Source organism: Dendrobates tinctorius, unplaced genomic scaffold (genome assembly GCF_039654945.1).
Source record: "Dendrobates tinctorius isolate UK_male_01 unplaced genomic scaffold, ASM3965494v1 ptg000084l, whole genome shotgun sequence".
Classification (NCBI taxonomy): Eukaryota; Metazoa; Chordata; class Amphibia; order Anura; family Dendrobatidae; genus Dendrobates; species Dendrobates tinctorius.
Window position 1 is genome coordinate 22,026,538 of NW_027361752.1, and position 9,388 is coordinate 22,035,925.

A 9,388-nucleotide genomic window follows, 5' to 3' on the forward strand; every position below is an offset into this window, starting at 1 on the left:
CTGCAGTATATGTGGGTGCCACATCAGTATACAGTGTACAGCTCTGCAGTATATGTGGGTGCCACACCAGTATACAGTGTACAGCTCTGCAGTATATGTGGGTGACACACCAGTATACAGTGTACAGCTCTGCAGTATATGTGGGTGCCACACCAGTATACAGTGTACAGCTCTGCAGTATATGTGGGTGACACACCAGTATACAGTGTACAGCTCTGCAGTATATGTTGGTGCCACATCAGTATACAGTGTACAGCTCTGCAGTATATGTGGGTGACACATCAGTATACAGTGTACAGCTCTGCAGTATATGTGGGTGCCACACCAGTATACAGTGTACAGCTCTGCAAGTATATGTGGGTGCCACATCAGTATACAGTGTACAGCTCTGCAGTATATGTGGGTGCCACATCAGTATACAGTGTACAGATCTGCAGTATATGTGGGTGCCACACCAGTATACAGTGTACAGCTCTGCAGTATATGTGGGTGACACACCAGTATACAGTGTACAGCTCTGCAGTATATGTGGGTGCCACACCAGTATACAGTGTACAGCTCTGCAGTATATGTGGGTGCCACATCAGTATACAGTGTACAGCTCTGCAGTATATGTGGGTGACACATCAGTATACATTGTACAGCTCTGCAGTATATGTTGGTGCCACATCAGTATACATTGTACAGCTCTGCAGTATATGTGGGTGCCACATCAGTATACATTGTACAGCTCTGCAGTATATGTGGGTGCCACATCAGTATACAGTGTACAGCTCTGCAGTATATGTGGGTGCCACATCAGTATACAGTGTACAGCTCTGCAGTATATGTTGGTGCCACATCAGTATACAGTGTACAGCTCTGCAGTATATGTGGGTGCCACATCAGTATACAGTGTACAGCTCTGCAGTATATGTGGGTGCCACATCAGTATACAGTGTACAGCTCTGCAGTATATGTGGGTGCCACATCAGTATACAGTGTACAGCTCTGCAGTATATGTGGGTGCCACATCAGTATACAGTGTACAGCTCTGCAGTATATGTTGGTGCCACACCAGTATGTTATGGTTTTCCTGACAGTAGACATATAGGCAGAATAATAACAATGTATCACACAAGTTTCTCCCCCACTGCCAGTAACAAAGTGTGAGCAGCAGTTTCACTCCACACCCAGCTCTGCTCCATTGTGACAGCTCAGGTTGGAGCCCCCCAGGGTAACGCTGAGCCCCCCTGTAAGTAACCAGCAGTGGCCCCTCCAGTGTGAGCCAGCGTCTGGGGGGCTGGGCACATACCCCAGCTGTGCAGTGTCAGTGTGCCAGCTTCTTCCTAAGGTACAGCATTACCTCATAGCCATGAGCCAGAGGTCTAATCACAAAACCAGACGTCTCCCAGTCTGCGCCCTGCTCCGCACACAGCGCCGGGGACCACGGCACAACGGGGGTCCAGGCCCCAGGGACCACCGAGCGGTGCCCCCAGCCTCCCCCCTCCGGCTGAGTCAGACATCGGGCTGGAGGAGAAGCTGTACAGTCATCATGGCCATTTCCTCGTAACAATACAGCAGCAGCATGAGGAGAAAGAAGAGGAGGCAGAGGAGGAAGAAGAGGAGGCAGAGGAGGAAGAAGAGGAGGCAGAGGAGAAAGAAGAGGAGGCAGAGGAGAAAGAAGAGGAGGCAGAGGAGAAGAAGAGGAGGCAGAGGAGAAAGAAGAGGAGGCAGAGGAGAAAGAAGAGGAGGCAGAGGACAGGTACTCACCCAGAGCCGGGCCCTCAGGTGTCCAGCTGTCCAGGGTGCAGCGCATCCACATTGTCCCCAAATCCAGAGTGTGAGGTGCAGAGAGCGGCAGCGAGTGTGCGCGGCTCCGGGCTCTGCTGCAATGTCTGCGCGTCCCCCTCCGCTCACCCGGCTCTGCTGCACACAGCCCTCCCACTCCTGCCATTCATCCACTCAGTCAGCTCTGAACCCTTCCGCCCACACAGCACTGCTGTCACTGGAGCGGGAGGAGCAGCTGGGCTCCACGGCCACTCACGGCTGCCTGTCTGGGGTCTGCACCCACCGGCACTGGGGGCGTCAGCTGCTCCGCTACATGGGGTCAGTCAGAATCACATCTGCCTGAGAAGTGTACGGCTAATGGCTGTCCCTGTCATGGCCATTATACCAGAGAATACCTGTGTATACAGCCAGCACTCTAATATCTGTATATCCAGAGAATACCTGTGTCTACAGCCAGCACTCTAATATCTGTATATCCAGAGAATACCTGTGTCTACAGCCAGCACTCTAATATCTGTATATCCAGAGAATACCTGTGTCTACAGCCAGCACTCTAATATCTGTATATCCAGAGACTACCTGTGTATACAGCCAGCACTCTAATATCTGTATATCCAGAGAATACCTGTGTCTACAGCCAGCACTCTAATAGCTGTATATCCAGAGAATACCTGTGTCTACAGCCAGCACTCTAATATCTGTATATCCAGAGAATACCTGTGTCTACAGCCAGCACTCTAATATCTGTATATCCAGAGAATACCTGTGTCTACAGCCAGCACTCTAATAGCTGTATATCCAGAGAATACCTGTGTCTACAGCCAGCGCTCTAATATCTGTATATCCAGAGAATACCTGTGTGTACAGCCAGCACTCTAATATCTGTATATCCAGAGACTACCTGTGTATACAGCCAGCACTCTAATAGCTGTATATCCAGAGAATACCTGTGTCTACAGCCAGCACTCTAATATCTGTATATCCAGAGAATACCTGTGTCTACAGCCAGCACTCTAATATCTGTATATCCAGAGAATACCTGTGTCTACAGCCAGCACTCTAATAGCTGTATATCCAGAGAATACCTGTGTCTACAGCCAGCACTCTAATATCTGTATATCCAGAGAATACCTGTGTCTACAGCCAGCACTCTAATATCTGTATATCCAGAGAATACCTGTGTCTACAGCCAGCACTCTAATAGCTGTATATCCAGAGAATACCTGTGTCTACAGCCAGCGCTCTAATATCTGTATATCCAGAGAATACCTGTGTCTACAGCCAGCACTCTAATATCTGTATATCCAGAGAATACCTGTGTGTACAGCCAGCACTCTAATATCTGTATATCCAGAGAATACCTGTGTCTACAGCCAGCACTCTAATAGCTGTATATCCAGAGAATACCTGTGTCTACAGCCAGCACTCTAATATCTGTATATCCAGAGAATACCTGTGTCTACAGCCAGCGCTCTAATATCTGTATATCCAGAGAATACCTGTGTCTACAGCCAGCACTCTAATAGCTGTATATCCAGAGAATACCTGTGTCTACAGCCAGCGCTCTAATATCTGTATATCCAGAGAATACCTGTGTCTACAGCCAGCACTCTAATAGCTGTATATCCAGAGAATACCTGTGTCTACAGCCAGCACTCTAATAGCTGTATATCCAGAGAATACCTGTGTATACAGCCAGCACTCTAATATCTGTATATCCAGAGACTACCTGTGTCTACAGCCAGCACTCTAATATCTGTATATCCAGAGAATACCTGTGTCTACAGCCAGCACTCTAATATCTGTATATCCAGAGAATACCTGTGTCTACAGCCAGCACTCTAATATCTGTATATCCAGAGAATACCTGTGTCTACAGCCAGCACTCTAATATCTGTATATCCAGAGACTACCTGTGTATACAGCCAGCACTCTAATATCTGTATATCCAGAGAATACCTGTGTCTACAGCCAGCACTCTAATAGCTGTATATCCAGAGAATACCTGTGTCTACAGCCAGCACTCTAATATCTGTATATCCAGAGAATACCTGTGTCTACAGCCAGCACTCTAATATCTGTATATCCAGAGAATACCTGTGTCTACAGCCAGCACTCTAATAGCTGTATATCCAGAGAATACCTGTGTCTACAGCCAGCGCTCTAATATCTGTATATCCAGAGAATACCTGTGTGTACAGCCAGCACTCTAATATCTGTATATCCAGAGACTACCTGTGTATACAGCCAGCACTCTAATAGCTGTATATCCAGAGAATACCTGTGTCTACAGCCAGCACTCTAATATCTGTATATCCAGAGAATACCTGTGTCTACAGCCAGCACTCTAATATCTGTATATCCAGAGAATACCTGTGTCTACAGCCAGCACTCTAATAGCTGTATATCCAGAGAATACCTGTGTCTACAGCCAGCACTCTAATATCTGTATATCCAGAGAATACCTGTGTCTACAGCCAGCACTCTAATATCTGTATATCCAGAGAATACCTGTGTCTACAGCCAGCACTCTAATAGCTGTATATCCAGAGAATACCTGTGTCTACAGCCAGCACTCTAATATCTGTATATCCAGAGAATACCTGTGTCTACAGCCAGCACTCTAATATCTGTATATCCAGAGAATACCTGTGTGTACAGCCAGCACTCTAATATCTGTATATCCAGAGAATACCTGTGTCTACAGCCAGCACTCTAATAGCTGTATATCCAGAGAATACCTGTGTCTACAGCCAGCACTCTAATATCTGTATATCCAGAGAATACCTGTGTCTACAGCCAGCGCTCTAATATCTGTATATCCAGAGAATACCTGTGTCTACAGCCAGCACTCTAATAGCTGTATATCCAGAGAATACCTGTGTCTACAGCCAGCGCTCTAATATCTGTATATCCAGAGAATACCTGTGTCTACAGCCAGCACTCTAATAGCTGTATATCCAGAGAATACCTGTGTCTACAGCCAGCACTCTAATAGCTGTATATCCAGAGAATACCTGTGTCTACAGCCAGCGCTCTAATATCTGTATATCCAGAGAATACCTGTGTCTACAGCCAGCACTCTAATATCTGTATATCCAGAGAATACCTGTGTGTACAGCCAGCACTCTAATATCTGTATATCCAGAGAATACCTGTGTATACAGCCAGCACTCTAATAGCTGTATATCCAGAGACTACCTGTGTATACAGCCAGCACTCTAATATCTGTATATCCAGAGAATACCTGTGTCTACAGCCAGCATTCTAATATCTGTATATCCAGAGAATACCTGTGTATACAGCCAGCACTCTAATAGCTGTATATCCAGAGACTACCTGTGTATACAGCCAGCACTCTAATATCTGTATATCCAGAGAATACCTGTGTATACAGCCAGCACTCTAATATCTGTATATCCAGAGAATACCTGTGTATACAGCCAGCACTCTAATATCTGTATATCCAGAGACTACCTGTGTATACAGCCAGCACTCTAATATCTGTATATCCAGAGAATACCTGTGTCTACAGCCAGCACTCTAATATCTGTATATCCAGAGAATACCTGTGTATACAGCCAGCACTCTAATATCTGTATATCCAGAGACTACCTGTGTATACAGCCAGCACTCTAATAGCTGTATATCCAGAGACTACCTGTGTATACAGCCAGCACTCTAATATCTGTATATCCAGAGAATACCTGTGTCTACAGCCAGCACTCTAATATCTGTATATCCAGAGAATACCTGTGTCTACAGCCAGCACTCTAATAGCTGTATATCCATAGAATACCTGTGTCTACAGCCAGCACTCTAATAGCTGTATATCCAGAGAATACCTGTGTCTACAGCCAGCGCTCTAATATCTGTATATCCAGAGAATACCTGTGTCTACAGCCAGCACTCTAATATCTGTATATCCAGAGAATACCTGTGTGTACAGCCAGCACTCTAATATCTGTATATCCAGAGAATACCTGTGTATACAGCCAGCACTCTAATAGCTGTATATCCAGAGAATACCTGTGCATACAGCCAGCACTCTAATATCTGTATATCCAGAGAATACCTGTGTGTACAGCCAGCACTCTAATATCTGTATATCCAGAGAATACCTGTGTCTACAGCCAGCACTCTAATATCTGTATATCCAGAGACTACCTGTGTATACAGCCAGCACTCTAATATCTGTATATCCAGAGACTACCTGTGTATACAGCCAGCACTCTAATAGCTGTATATCCAGAGACTACCTGTGTATACAGCCAGCACTCTAATATCTGTATATCCAGAGAATACCTGTGTCTACAGCCAGCACTCTAATATCTGTATATCCAGAGAATACCTGTGTCTACAGCCAGCACTCTAATAGCTGTATATCCAGAGAATACCTGTGTCTACAGCCAGCACTCTAATAGCTGTATATCCAGAGAATACCTGTGTCTACAGCCAGCGCTCTAATATCTGTATATCCAGAGAATACCTGTGTCTACAGCCAGCACTCTAATATCTGTATATCCAGAGAATACCTGTGTGTACAGCCAGCACTCTAATATCTGTATATCCAGAGAATACCTGTGTATACAGCCAGCACTCTAATATCTGTATATCCAGAGACTACCTGTGTATACAGCCAGCACTCTAATATCTGTATATCCAGAGACTACCTGTGTATACAGCCAGCACTCTAATAGCTGTATATCCAGAGAATACCTGTGTCTACAGCCAGCACTCTAATATCTGTATATCCAGAGAATACCTGTGTCTACAGCCAGCGCTCTAATATCTGTATATCCAGAGACTACCTGTGTATGCAGCCAGCACTCTAATATCTGTATATCCAGAGAATACCTGTGTATGCAGCCAGCACTCTAATATCTGTATATCCAGAGAATACCTGTGTCTACAGCCAGCACTCTAATATCTGTATATCCAGAGAATACCTGTGTCTACAGCCAGCACTCTAATATCTGTATATCCAGAGAATACCTGTGTCTACAGCCAGCACTCTAATAGCTGTATATCCAGAGAATACCTGTGTATACAGCCAGCACTCTAATAGCTGTATATCCAGAGAATACCTGTGTCTACAGCCAGCACTCTAATATCTGTATATCCAGAGAATACCTGTGTCTACAGCCAGCACTCTAATATCTGTATATCCAGAGAATACCTGTGTCTACAGCCAGCACTCTAATAGCTGTATATCCAGAGACTACCTGTGTATGCAGCCAGCACTCTAATATCTGTATATCCAGAGAATACCTGTGTCTACAGCCAGCACTCTAATATCTGTATATCCAGAGAATACCTGTGTCTACAGCCAGCACTCTAATATCTGTATATCCAGAGAATACCTGTGTCTACAGCCAGCACTCTAATATCTGTATATCCAGAGAATACCTGTGTGTACAGCCAGCACTCTAATATCTGTATATCCAGAGACTACCTGTGTATACAGCCAGCACTCTAATATCTGTATATCCAGAGACTACCTGTGTATACAGCCAGCACTCTAATAGCTGTATATCCAGAGACTACCTGTGTATACAGCCAGCACTCTAATATCTGTATATCCAGAGAATACCTGTGTGTACAGCCAGCACTCTAATATCTGTATATCCAGAGACTACCTGTGTATACAGCCAGCACTCTAATATCTGTATATCCAGAGACTACCTGTGTATACAGCCAGCACTCTAATAGCTGTATATCCAGAGAATACCTGTGTCTACAGCCAGCACTCTAATATCTGTATATCCAGAGAATACCTGTGTCTACAGCCAGCGCTCTAATATCTGTATATCCAGAGACTACCTGTGTATGCAGCCAGCACTCTAATATCTGTATATCCAGAGAATACCTGTGTATGCAGCCAGCACTCTAATATCTGTATATCCAGAGAATACCTGTGTCTACAGCCAGCACTCTAATATCTGTATATCCAGAGAATACCTGTGTCTACAGCCAGCACTCTAATATCTGTATATCCAGAGAATACCTGTGTCTACAGCCAGCACTCTAATAGCTGTATATCCAGAGAATACCTGTGTATACAGCCAGCACTCTAATAGCTGTATATCCAGAGAATACCTGTGTCTACAGCCAGCACTCTAATATCTGTATATCCAGAGAATACCTGTGTCTACAGCCAGCACTCTAATATCTGTATATCCAGAGAATACCTGTGTCTACAGCCAGCACTCTAATAGCTGTATATCCAGAGACTACCTGTGTATGCAGCCAGCACTCTAATATCTGTATATCCAGAGAATACCTGTGTCTACAGCCAGCACTCTAATATCTGTATATCCAGAGAATACCTGTGTCTACAGCCAGCACTCTAATATCTGTATATCCAGAGAATACCAGTGTATACAGCCAGCACTCTAATATCTGTGTATCCAGAGAATACCTGTGTCTACAGCCAGCGCTCTAATATCTGTATATCCAGAGACTACCTGTGTCTACAGCCAGCACTCTAAAAGCTGTATATCCAGAGAATACCTGTGTATACAGCCAGCACTCTAATAGCTGTATATCCAGAGAATACCTGTGTATACAGCCAGCACTCTAATAGCTGTATATCCAGAGAATACCTGTGTATCCAGCCGGCACTCTAATAGCTGTATATCCAGAGACTACCTGTGTCTACAGCCGGCACTCTAATAGCTGTATATCCAGAGAATACCTGTGTATATAGCCGGCACTCTAATAGCTGTATATACAGAGAATACTTTTGTATACAATCAGCACTCTAATATCTGTACTGTATATCCAGAGACTACCTATGTATACAGCCAGCTCTCTAATAGCTGTATATCCAGTGATTACCTGTGTATACAGCCGGCATTCTACTAGCTGTATATCCAGAGAATACCTGTGTATACAGCCGGCACTCTAATAGCTGTATATCCAGAGAATACCTGTGTATACAGCCGGCACTCTAATAGCTGTATATCTAGGGAATACCTCTGTATATAATAATAACAATAATAGTATATCTGTATATCAAATGTTTAATCTATCAATCGATATATATATTCTCAGTCCTTTTATCTGTTATCTATATTATCTATTTATCTATCTATCTATCTATGTATCATCTATCTATACACCTAGCCAATATTTAGACATCTAATATCTATTCTATTTAAAGAGACCCTGTCACCAGGTTTGGCTGATAAGATAAGAAAAATAACTTTTATTATATTCACCTGGAGGGGGTGGCGGTCCGCTGCGGTCCGGTCCGACGGGTGTTGCAGGTCCGGGTCCGTTGACTCCAATCTTCTTGCGATGCCGCCATCCTGCTTGATTCCTGGCTCCTGGCTTTGCGCTCCTGCGCAGGTGTACTTATCTGACTTGTTAAGGGCAGAGCAAAGTACTGCAGTGTGCAGGCGCTGGGCCTCTGTGACCTTTCTCGGCGCTTGCGCACTGCAATACTTTGCTCTGCCCTCAACAGGTCAGATAAGTACACCTGCGCAGGAGCGCAATGCCGGGAGCCAGGAAGCAAGCAGGATGGCGGCATCGCAAGAAGATGGGAAGCACCGGACCCGGACCTGTGACACCTATCAGAGCGGACCGCCCCCAGGGTCAATATAATAAAACTTAT

At 44.7% G+C, this 9,388-nt stretch overlaps 1 protein-coding gene across 2 annotated transcripts in view; it reads right to left on the reverse strand.

Moving 5' to 3' along the window:
- Positions 1 to 9,115, reverse strand: part of NRIP1 (nuclear receptor interacting protein 1) — a 101,295-nt gene extending 92,180 nt beyond the window's left edge. The window contains exon 1 of one of the 2 annotated variants that reach the window (XM_073584477.1): positions 8,994 to 9,115. The gene's annotated coding sequence lies outside the window, so the exon portion shown is untranslated. Of the gene's footprint in view, positions 1 to 1,752; positions 1,961 to 8,993 lie in introns of those variants that run through there. The other variant, XM_073584476.1, reaches the window with a different exon arrangement.
- Between the last annotated feature and the right edge of the window lie 273 nt (positions 9,116 to 9,388).